General features: G+C 42.9%; 1 long non-coding RNA gene across 1 annotated transcript; it reads right to left on the reverse strand.

Moving 5' to 3' along the window:
- Window positions 1–5,587: 5,587 nt before the first annotated feature.
- Window positions 5,588–12,846, reverse strand: LOC120374931. Its single transcript, XR_005586347.1, has 3 exons — window positions 12,412–12,846; window positions 10,320–10,425; window positions 5,588–6,054 (listed from the first exon to the last, which is right to left on the reverse strand). It is a non-coding gene; the product is annotated as an uncharacterized LOC120374931 (long non-coding RNA).
- Window positions 12,847–12,863: the final 17 nt, after the last annotated feature.

The raw sequence follows: 12,863 nt of genomic DNA on the forward strand, positions 1-12,863 counted from the left end.
GGGTAGAGATAAGTTGGTGTAGCTACTCTGAGGGCTAAAATGCCCCATTGTAGACAAGTCCTTAGCATTGCTCCTTTTAAATAAGGAAATTCAGACACAGCAATAGTTAAATGCCTTTTGAAAGCACATAGGAGTCATTGGGGCCATTTCAGCTCAGGTTTCCCCAATGTGGAAAGTGAAAGCTTACCTTTATTTTGAAGAAGGACCAGGGAGCCAATGTATGTAAGGAACATTAGTCAGAGAGAAGGCATGCGCTAATTCATCACACCACATCTCCCAGCATAAACCCAGTGGGATGTTTGGCAGCAGTACCACTTCCATCCAGCCCTCTCTTGGGGAGAATTCCCTCTGGGGCACAACTGATGCAGAGAGTTGTACATTATGTGTGACTGCACCTTTTTGGCTGAATCTGTCCCAAAGTGAAACAGGGGCTTAGAACTCAGCAGTTCCTGGCTCCACTAGACCTATGCCCATTAGGTCTGATTCTCATCTCACTCATATCAATCTAACACAGGTGAAAATGCATTGACTTCAATGGAGTTACTCCAGATTTATTCTGGTATAAGCAAGAAGGAGAAGCAGATACCAAATATGGTACTGCTCCGGTCCTGTATTTGCCACCCCATTGCACAGTTAATACTTATTACCTCAAGCATCTACCTCTACATCTTCTCAGAATAAGAAATGAGATTATACATCCTCCTGCAAACCTCTAACGGTGACAATTCCATGAGTCAGACAGTGCAAACATCCCAATTATTTCAGAGGGGAATAAGTTGAGCCCTGCTTTTACTATTTACAATTATTACTGAGGAGCATCAACTAAACAACCATTTTCCTGCAGCCCTCTTTAAAAGACGAAATGAGCCCAATATGCTGCTAACCTAATGAGGACTGTGTGACAGAGTCATAGATACATTTTCTCACTAGCCTAATGAGGAAAGTGACAGACAGTGAAACAGTTCACACTTGAGTAATTTTCTAGTCATGAGCAACCGCAGTGCTCATAGTAGCAGAAGCCAGAGAAGGAGCGAAGAGATATACAATAAATATACACTGGCTCCATTGGCCAGAATAAGTTATCGCTAGAATAGAGGTCTTGGGGCAAATTCCCATAGGAAATTTAAACAAAAAGAGTCAATTTAAGGCATCTCTAGCAGTGCATTCAATTAAAATTAATTTTTTAAAAAAGAGGATCAGCTGCCATGCTGCTAGGCCACCTGCCCAAAGGAAAAAAAAATTAGAGATGCAATGACCCTGCGCTACCAGTGTCTGCAAGCTGCTCACAAATAGCTGAATAATATCTGCTTTTCACAAACGTCCATGGCCGTTTAGTCCTAGGAAAGAAAGGAACTAGCATCAAGTAACTCATTATCTATATTGACAGCAAGTGTTCACCATGAAAAATGCTTTCCCTCTTACTTTTTTAATACACTGGCACCCTCCTTCAGTGAAATCATTATTTTCACAGAAAAATATCATTATGAGCCAAGTCTGGGTGCATCCATTGGCATGGATTCCATTGGACCTGCAAGATCCATTTGGGGAATGGTACCACGAGGAGCTGCCCTTGGTGGTAGCCTGGTAGTGCCAATCTCTGTGGGCAGACTCCAACCCACACTTTCAGCTGCCACGGCACTCAGGGTGCTGGGGATGTGGTTAGGAGACAAAGTCCAAGTCTAGGGCATGGGGGCTTTTCCCAGCTGAATGACAGCCAGAGAAACCAGTTGGGCTGAGTGTCCCAAAGAGAGATGTTCCATCCAACAGCTTGGAAATGGAGCTGTCAGCCATGGGGAGGAGATGCGGGAGAGAGAGACTGAGTACAACCCCCCTGCCTCCTATGCCAAGAGCTTGTTGTTTTTACCAATGAGGGCGGCCATCCCTGTTCACCTCTCTCTTACACCAGCCAGGAGATTCCTGGGCTGCTGTGAACCCCTGCCCCCGCCCCAAAGCTGCAGCAGGGGGGAAAGAGAGCCCAGCCTGCAGACAGATGCTTGGGAAAATCAGGAGCTCATTTGCATCCAATGGCAGAGGCACCCTCTCTTGTGAACTGGTCTAGTTCTCTTCAGGATTGCATCCCGTTAAGGGCTGCCAGGTAAAGGAGAAGGATTACACAGCAGCAATCTTTCTGGTTCCAGGGTGCTCTGGGAGCTGAAATGACCCTCAGTGACACTTAAGCTGGACTGCCCAGTTATGACTGCCTCCCTTGGCTTCCCTATGGGTGCTGGTGGCACAGAGGCTGTCTGTAGCTATGCACTTGCCCCCTTCCTGGCCCCAGCCTCACCTCTGGCATGCCACCTGCATCAGAGTTTTTGGGGTGTGAGTGCTCCAAGTACAGTGGCTGTAGCATGGGTTAAAACACTACCCAAGTACCACAGCAGAGAGAGAAAAGAGCTGTTGTGCTACTAATGGCACCCCCTGCAAGGGCAGGCTATAGCTTCCTGAAAGACAATGTGTCACATTCTACTTCACTAAATACATAGCAGCCTTCCTTGTCAACGCTCTTGTCAAACATTAAACAATTAAACCTCTCAGCCCTATTATTCTCATCCCTATTTTACAGATAAGGAAGCTGAGATAGAAAATTAAATTATTTGTCAAAGGCCATAAATGAAGTTAGGAAAACAGCCAGAAACAGAACTCAGAAAGTCCTGGCTTCTGGGCCTACATTCAGGCTACTAGAGCCCAACGTATTTATCCAAGCTTGCTGTGAACAGGTTCCTTTGTATCCACCATTTTTTCCTCCTTAACACCTGTGGGTGAAAATATCTCTTTGGCTTAGTTTATGAGATATTTGGTTTACAAGGGAAGCAGTTTGATCCGGCTATTAGTCAGAAGACGTCTGTTCTATTCTCACCTCTGCCACTGACTACTGTATGATATTGAGCAAATCATTGGACCTCTCTGTCCCTTATTGTCCCCATCAGTAGAATGGAGACAATCATTCTTACTCAACTCTGCGTAACTCTTCTGCCAGGTGCCGATGGCAGCAAAAAGGGCTGGGTTCAATTTTCTAGGGGATTCTTTAAAGATTTAACTAATGCCGACTCAAGCCCCCAACCAGAAGCCTGGGGAACTGTATACACCACCTTGATGGGCAATACTTGCAAGCACTCAGTAAAAAAAAAAAAGAGAGAGAACTTTATTTGGGGAGAAGATAGGAGGGGGACACAACAGAATGAAATTGAGAAAACTAGCAATTAATAAATTTACAAATTCTATGAGGTAAAACTCCACCCCTCCCCCCACCAGGTGCCTTAACCTTAGTCCCAGCCCTCAGTTCTCCTGGCAATTGTGAGTGGCTCATGCATTCCAGCCACTTGCCTCCTCCCCAGATACCAACTCACAGTTAGCTATCTGGGACTGGAGAAGGCCCAGGATGCCTGAGTGGCTCTGGGGGCTGTACCACCTGATCCAGATGGGGTGATTTCAGCTTTAATTACTGGGAAAGGAGACCTGAACCAAGGTTCCTCAGGCTGCCGCTCTTGCTGTGGCTTAAAGGTGAATTGCAGAGTAAAATGAAAATAGAATTAAAAACTAGATTTCTGTTTTGAGTGTCCCCACAAATCAGACTCTGGAGGACATTTGGCACAGAAATATGTTTTAACTAACTTTTAGAAAAGAGTCCCCCACTTCCCTCTCTGAAGTTCTCTTGGTGCTTCGTACCTGACTGCAGACATCCCAGAATATGCCATCACAAACACCAGCGTCTCATTGTAACCCATGCCATCCATGGCATTTTTAATATCATAGGCCTTGACTGCACACTCAAGTTATACTGATTTAAGGCAAATCGATTTACATTTATCAACACAAACTAAACTGCTATAAGCCAGGTATAAACTGACATAAGAGCGTCCACACAGGACTATGCTCTTGTTTAAATACATTGGTTTTTAAACTGAGTTGAGTAAAACCAGAGCAACTTTTGTGTGTAGATTGAGCAACAGAATCAGTCTGAAATATGTTCAGCAAACCAGGAAGTGTCAAGAGGATTTCAAAGAGGGAGAAAAAAAAAAGGTATTAAAAAAGTTAGTAGTTTACTCATTGTTCATCTTTGCTTTGCAATTTACCTTAACTAATCCTGTGTGTGAGCCTGGGACTGGAAATATGTGCAAAATACATAAACCTAAGAAATGGAGAAAAAACTCTCCACTGTTTTATAAAGTCTATTAGCTACTTGTTAAAAGAACAAACAGTCTAAATCAGTAAATATGCTCTACATCTTTTTGTGTTCATGCTATAATTAATGTAAGATCCTTTAAAACTCCTGTCGATACATGCACTTGTCACAGGGTGTGATGGGGCCTGGGCCCCAAACAAGTGTAAAAAGAGTTAACCTCAGCAGGGGGCAGTCAACGTGAGTCCTCCAAGTGGCCTAGAGAGGTTTCATGGGTCACAGCTAATAGGAGAGAGGCTGCAAGAAGCAGCCAATCAGGGCCCAGCAGGCTCACATAAAAGGAGCTGCAGGGCAGCACAGAGTCAATTGTTGCTTGGAGACTGTGTTTCTAGCAGGCTGATAGTCTTGTGGCACCTTAGACAGAGAAATTGTTCACAGGGACAGAGGAAGCAAGAGGGAGCTTATGGCTGGCTGCTGGGATTGGGTAGTTGCATGCTTTGAAAAAGGTGCTGGAGCCATAGGGAAGTGGCCCAGGAAAATATAGCAGCATTGGGAGAAGTTAAAGAGTTGCAGCAAGAGGTTGCTAACTGTAGGGTCTCTGGGTTGGGACCTGGAGTAGTGGGCAGGCCCAGGTCCCATGCACCACTGAGGAAGTGGCAAGATTATTGGACTGAGATGCTAATCTCCCAGAAGGGGGGGAACACGGATGATGACACAGTCTGAGGCCTGAGTCATGAAGAGGGTGTGGCTGTACCTGAGGCAGCAGGCAGATGCAGAGATGGAGAGGTGGTGTGCAAGCTGTGGACAGGGGGTGTTGGCTTGAGCTAATCCTCAGAGTAACCAGGAGGAGGCACCAGTCCAGTGGTGAGTGATGTGCCCGGTGACACAAGCACATATTTACTATATGACAGAGCTACATCTTTTAGAATTTTCTTTTGCTTTATTCAAATTAGTAATCATTTAGATTGTCTTTGAAAGACTTTCCTCCCTTGCTCCCAATGCATGCTTAATGTAATTAACTATAAATGAGAAAAAATGCTATTCACATAAAAAGAAAATGTTAACCTATAAATTATCCAGCTCTCCCTATTGAGGCTGGCAATGCCTCTCCTAGAAAAGCTACAATGTTGGTGCAGTGTTCTTGGCTTGCCCTCTGGTTGGTGCCCCCAAAATAATTTGAGACAGCATGTTTCTCTGCCACTTTGACCATCTAACAACATTTGCTGACAGTGGGTTGTCTCCAGCATTTGCAAGATTACACACAGGAGGATTTCCAAGATGATTTTGGAGGGTGAAAATCACTCTTTACATTTCAAAAAACATTTGCAGAAAACTAATAGTCATGTATGGAAATATGAATTCTTTATTCCCATTAATGTCCTCAGCTGCTCACTGTGCACCTCATTACTAACCATCCATTTGTGACTTTCTGCTGCTCTCCTCTTCAAGCCTTCTTCTCAGTCACTGGGACATGTTCAGTCCTCCAGAGCTTGATCAAAAGCCCATTAAAGTCAATAGGTGTCTTTCCATTGACCTCAAAGGGATCAGGCCTCCCCGGAGCCATGCATCCACCGCCTTTCAAGTTCCTCCTTAAAATATGCTTCTTCCAAAAGGCCCTTCTGCTCCACTCCAGGTACAACTACACTGCAGCTGGGAGTTGAAATTCTCAGCTCTGGTAAATGTACATAGGCTAACTGTGTATGAACTAGCCCACTAAAACTAGTGTGGCCATGGAGGTATGGGCGCTGACTCAGGTTAGCTACCTGAGTACTTATCTAGGATCTCAGATGGGGATGTACAAATTAGATAATTGAAACCTTTGATGTGTACAGCCAGATAGGATTCCCCCAGCTTTTCTCTTCCTGTTATTTTTTTTCTTGAAGTTCTCACAATCCTTCATTTTCATTCACTTCAGATTGGTGATAGGTGACCCACTGTGAACAAGACAATATTCAATGTACATGTAAACAGATAGAGGAATAAACATCTCTTGTCTAACAGAAAACCTGTTTTTTTACCTTTGCAGGTCATGAACTCCCCAGACACAGACTTGAAGAACATATTTTCAATAATATGTATATAACTCCTTACACTGTATCTATGCATACATTTCACAATGATATTGATGACCAGTGTGATGCCAGCTTTCACTGGAGACCTAACATGACCATTCTTTGGTGAACTAGAGTATACATGCCAGACTCAGGAGATTCCTTTAACCCCGCTTCACTCTCTTGCCAGTTAGTATTAAGAGGCTCTTGCATAACAGAGCATTAACAGAGTTGTTCCTTTAGCTGATTGTTAGGGAACTAGGCTTTTTGCTGTTGTTAGTCTGCTGACAAAAGTCTGTCTGTCTGCAACCACAATTCATTAATTGCTCTCTGTATCTAAATAATTTGTTTCAGACATTTTATTATGTACAGAATATTATAACTAGACTTTTGACCCTGTGTGAAATGAAAAATATCCAAGCATGGGTGGAAAGGAGAAAGAATATAGAAATGATGAATACACAGAGAAGGGCAGACAAAAAAGCCACAACAGTAGTGAGGTCCTTTGGCTCCACCAGGCAAAAGAGAACCCATTAGCCTCTAATGTTTAAGGACCATTTCTTGTGTAATACTAGTTACTGATACCATAAACTAGAGAAAAACCATCATCAATCATCTTCCCCCACCCTAACCCCTGACTCTTCCAACATCTTGATGGTGCATGGTCATGAGTTGAAGTGAGACGTACCCTCTACCTGTGAGTAGAGATCCTCACACTAAAATACAAAACAACATAAATTGTTTGCATGATGGGAGTGTAGTACAAACAGCGAGAAAAATGCAGAAAAAGTATGGTTATGTCCCTTTAACCTTCTAGACTGTAAAACCCTCATAACATGGACCTTCTCATTTTGTGTGCATTACATAGTTCAGTATGAGAGGAGTAGCCGTGTTAGTCTGGATCTGTAAAAGCAGCAAAAAGTCCTGTGGCACCTTATAGACTAACAGACGTATTGGAGCATGAGTTTTCGTGGGTGAATACCCACTTCGTCTGATGCATGTCGATGAAGTGGGTATTCACCCATGAAAGCTCATGCATGTCGACGAAGTGGGTATTCACCCACGAAAGCTCATGCTCCAATACGTCTGTTAGTCTATAAGGTGCCACAGGACTCTTTGCTGCTTTTCATAGTTTAGGGCACATTGCTGGCAGTAAACTAATTAATAATAAATAACTATAACCATTGAAACCTGCTAGGCTCTTATAGTGAGAGGTGCCTTTGAAAGCTGTGGGGGGAGGGAGAAAATTACTATAACCTTATAGTGTTGGTAGTCTCCTTATTTTGTTGTGCTGGTGTTCCTCAAAGGATGATTCACAGCCTTATCCTCAGCAGAAAATACAAAAGACATTCTAAGAATATTTCATTCCAATTTTTAAATGAATTTGCTTTGGCCAGTTATTAACCCTGTTTTTGTTCCATCGACTTTCAAAAGAGTATATCAGGAGTAGAATTGACTTGTGGATGGACCTTCAGGCAAAACTCCCTTTCCCTACATATGACTTCTCTCACTTTCCCCATACTCCATGTCTTCTATTCCCATTGATTCTGCTGCAATAGCCAGTCCCTCTCTTCCACATCCCCACAGAGAAACTACAGCTAAAAAATGTTTCCCAATACCACTCTCAGTTACGGTTAGCCAGTGCCAAAGTCACCCACAGCCACATGGGGCTATAATTATCCTGCTTTCCAGACAGTCACATAGTATAGCCACTCACCTCCACCCCTGCAGGAGGCAAGCTGGTGGGAGTACCTTTGTTCTATGGTTCACAGAGATGTAACTGCTAGGAACGTAGACCTATATCCTCAAAGGTATTTAGACACATAACTCTAACTTAATTGCTTTCAATGAGACACTTAAATGTCACAGAGTCACAGAATATCAGGGTTGGAAGGGACCTCAGGAGATCATCTAGTCCAACCCCCTGCTCAAAGCAGGACCAATCCCCAGACAGATTTTTACCCCATGTCTTTTGAGGGTCTGGGCCTAACGGTATGTCTACGCTTAAATCATGTCACTGTAGCGCTTCAGAGTAGATACTACCTACCCTGACAGGAGGGGTTCTCCCATTGGCATAGGTAACCCACCTCACTCTTATCTGGCTCAGTTCTATGGGCTTAGTAGCAGGGCTGGCTCCAGGCCCCAGCATGCCAAGCGCATGCTTGGGGCAGCATGCCGCGGGGGGCGCTCCGCCGGTTGCCGGGAGGGCGGCAGGCGGCTCCGGTGGACCTCCCGCAGGTGTGCCTGTGGAGGGTCCGCTGGTCCCGCGGCTCCGGTGGACCTCCCGCAGGCATCCCTGCGGATGCTCCACCGGAGCCGCGGGACCAGCGGACCCTCCGCAGGCACGTCTAAAGGAGGTCCACCGGAGCCACGGGACCGGCGACCGCCAGAGTGCCCCCTGCGGCGTGCCGCCGTGCTTGGGGCGGCGAAATTGCTAGAGCCACCCCTGCTTAGTAGGAATAAAAAGTAGTTACATGCTGACAAAAATGAGCTTTATCTGAATACACAGAGGGAGGAGATCTGCTGAGTATGTAGATTCCATGTTTATGAAGTCACTTTATCAAGCAGAATTTCACTGTAACTAGTTTTTACAACACCCCATGTTACTAATGGGGTAACTGAGACACAGAAAAAGCAAACAACTTTCCAGGGCTTTGCAGAAGAAAAAGAAAAAAAAGAAAAAAAAGGAAGAGTCAAGAGGAGCACTCAGGAGTTCCCGGCTACAAGTCCATGCTGAGTTTGGTAGATCAAAACTTTTCTCCTTTAAAATCACTGAACTGTGCAAATGGCATCCTCTCCAAAGCCAGAACTTTTAGGCTGAGCTGTGTCACAGCTGCACAATTTAGTTTTAATTAATCAGTTCCGAGTCTCATTAGCAGAACGCAGCAAGAGAAAAATATTTGAAAGAAAATGAATTTTTGTCAGAAAAGAGCATATTATTTGTGAGACTAAAACCTTGCTTCAATTTACAATTAATAGGATTAATAGGATTCAGTAACCACCAGTAGAAAATGTCAGAAAAGCTATTAGTGGACACTTAGGTCATGTTGTAACTGAACATATTTTGTTTCAAAGCTTTAGATCCGAGAAAAACACCCACCGTTCTCTGCGGTCCCAACTATATCTTAGCTTCAGAACAAAAATGTTGAAAGGCCCAAATATTAAACAAGGATAAATGTAGATACATAAGCAAATGTCATGTTACAGATTTACCTGGCAACAAGCTGCCAGCGGGGTTCAGGTCAGAGGTTAATGAAAGACATCCAAAGGTCATTCAGTGATTATGTGAGAGCATGAGTTTAATAGGGCATCAGGACGACAGACACTGACAGAAGATTTATACCAGAGGTGATGACATTGCTACGAATACTGCTGATAAAAAGAGCCCCAATATAGGACTGAACAGAATGATGAATGGGGCACATGTCGACTCACACTTCTCATTATAAGCTCTTTCACTCTTGGTGGCACTTAGCATCATTTATTTACTGTGGCTTGAAGGTGCAAGGCAGTAGCATGGTATATCTAGTGCTTTTAAATGTAGGCTTGCCATATAAAAATGAAAGAAGAGATGAGATTAGACCTTTGAATAATTGCCCGGCTTTCCAGCAGAGATTATATTCACTAGTGCTAACATTATTTTTTCCCTAATGTTCTCTGTGTGAACAGCTCAAGTGAATGAATTTTCTAAGGCAGAAGGTCAAAGGAAAATAACTGATAAGCATTGCGCTTGGTATAGAATATCGCTTTACAATATTCTCTCCTTCTCATTTGTCAGATAGGGAATAAGAGATAATATAATAAAAGTATATAAACATATTTTTTGTCATGCCACATTTAGTTTTACTTGTCCCAAGCACTATTTTTCTTTGTGGCTATTGGTAGGGAAAGGATCAAAGAAGTCAGCCAAAAATGTCTAATAATAATAATAATAAAAACCCTCAGAACCAAATGCAAGGAAAACTGAGACCTGATGAATAACTGGCACTGCACCAAAAACACCTTTTCAGCCTGTTATATATTTATCAAACCACTGGAGTGTGAATTCTATGAATAAGTCTTATCATCTTTCATGCAGCAGGCACAATAAAAATTAGAACTACAGAAAATTGTGGGTATTACAAAAGGTTAGTTCTACCTATTCATACCTATCTGTAGATGGGAATGTCACAAAGGAAAGTCTCATCTGTCTTTCTGCCTGGGTTCTCATCCAGTGATGGAGCAATGTTGGATGATGTCGCCATTAATATTTAGCTGCATATACAACAAATGAAATGGCTTGACCAATAGAGATTGTAAAAGGCATATGCAATTTTAAAGGATGGAGAGGTGGATCATTCAAAGCATGAATTCCCCAAAATAGTTGGGGAATAGTTAATAGTTAAATAGTTGATACTATTATTATCTAATTTTAAAATCTAACATATCTGTATTTCATACCACAGATCACCATAGTAGCTGAGCACATTACAAGTATTAGAAAAACTAAATATAGCAAGAATTTATTACTATAATAATTATTATTATTTATTAGGGGCCAGATGATAAGCCCCTGACTCCTGTTGGTGAGCACTGGCTTCACTGGGACTACTCATGTAAGTAACTTCTCACTAAAGTGACTAAGGGTTCACAATCTGGTCCCATAGAAATAGTAGTAGCAATTAGAGATCCCCATAGACCCTATATACACCCCCACACAACAAAAATATGGTCCCTGTCCCGAAAAGCGCACACATCACCTTTCTGAACTGAAGAACTGTGGTTTCTAAAGTTGTACATAAGACACCACTTAAAATGTAAAGGATTTGTTCACTATAGCATTATATAATTCCAAACCAATCTCTTTTCCAAGATGAACACTCCCAATCTTTTTAATCTTTCCTCATGTGAAAGCTGTTCCATATCCTTAATCATCTGTGTTGTCCTTCTCTGTACATTTTCCAATTCTAATATATCTTTTTTGAGATGAGGCAACTAGAATTGAATGCAGTACGCAAGGTGTGGAGGTACCATTGATTTATATAGAGGCAATATGATATTTTCTGTCTTATTATCTATCCCATTCCTAATGATTCCTAACATTTTGTTAGCTTTGTTGCTGCACATTGAGCAGATGTTTTCAGAGAATTATCCACAATGACTCCAACATTTGTTTCTTGAATGGTAATCACTAATTTAAATCCCATCAGTTTGTATATACAGTTGGGATTATGTTTTCCAAAGTGCATTAATTCGCGTTTATGATCACTGAATTTCATCTGCCATTTGGTTGCCCAGTTTTGAGACCCCTTTGTAACTCTTTGGAGTCTGCTTTGGACTTAACTACCTTGAGTAATTTTGTATCCTCTGCAGACTTTGCCACCTCACTGTTTACCCCTTTCCCCAGATCATCAGGAACAGTCCTGTACAAGTTTCCCCACACATTTCTACCAATGAACTTCAAGCCTGACATGCAGTAATCTAGTACTGAGTCTCTGATATCAGACATAGTGGGGTGGCTTGCTGATTTGGATATATGTCCATCACGGAGCAGTATAAAACTACAGGTTATATTTTTATTTTGAGCCAGAGCCAGCATTTGAATGGAGGACTTTAAAAATGAAAGGTTGGCATGCTTAGTCACCAGTGAGACACTTTCATTTGAAGTGTTTTATTATACACAAAAGTCAAATGAACAGAACACATTTTATTTGGTTGATGGAAGACATGGTCCTGAGCACAGGTAGCATATTTGTTACCAAAGCAGACAAGAAAATCTCAGTAAAGCATTTGAAGCTCATATTCTCCAAATGAATGAGATTTCTTATTTAGGAATAAGTTAAATAGAACACAAATCAGATTTCTTATTTATATGCAGTGAAAGAGAAAGCCAGGAGCAATGGCAGTATTGCTGAAGCATAAGATCATAAGAATGGCCATACTAGGTCAGACCAATGGTCCATCTAATCCAGTATCCTGTCTTCTGACAGTGGCCAATGCCAGATGCTTCAGAGGGAATGAACGGAACAATGTAATTATCAAATGATCCATCTCCTGTCATCCAGTCCCAGCTTCTGGCAGTCAGAGGCTTAGCAATCTTGGCTAATAGCCATTGATGGACCTACCCTACATGAACCTATCTAATTCTTTTTTGAACCCAGTTATGCTTTTGGCCATCACAACATCACCAGGCAATGAGTTCCACAGGTTGTGCATTGTGTGAAGCAGCACAAGGACGCTAATAAAATATGCATCACTCACCAATGTTCTAATATTCCCACTGGAGATCAAGTCCTGTCTGAAGGTGTTTGATGGAGGATCAAGTTGATTGCGAAGATAAGACCACTATTTCTGAGACTGCAGATAATCACTGAGGTTCTAGACAAAGCCTCTCTCAGTTTACCCCGTATGCAGTGTTTCCCTAACAGTGGGTCCCAACCCACCAGTGGGTTGTGGGAAGGCTCCAGATGGGTCACCACATCCAAGGCTGGATTAACCCAACACCGGGCCCCAGCCTAGTCAAACATATATTTCTCTTGGCACAGTATGGATGGGAGGCCTAGACGAGGGGGTTGGAGAGCAAGCCCACCCTGTGCTCAGCCTGCAGCAGCAGTTTCTGTCCCACAGGGCTTGGCCTAGCTCCCTGCTCTGGGTGTTGCGACCTGGTGCCTGGGATTTCAGCGTCACTCAGGTTTGGCCTGGCTGCCCAAGTG

This window comes from Mauremys reevesii, linkage group 11 (genome assembly GCF_016161935.1).
Source record: "Mauremys reevesii isolate NIE-2019 linkage group 11, ASM1616193v1, whole genome shotgun sequence".
Classification (NCBI taxonomy): Eukaryota; Metazoa; Chordata; order Testudines; family Geoemydidae; genus Mauremys; species Mauremys reevesii.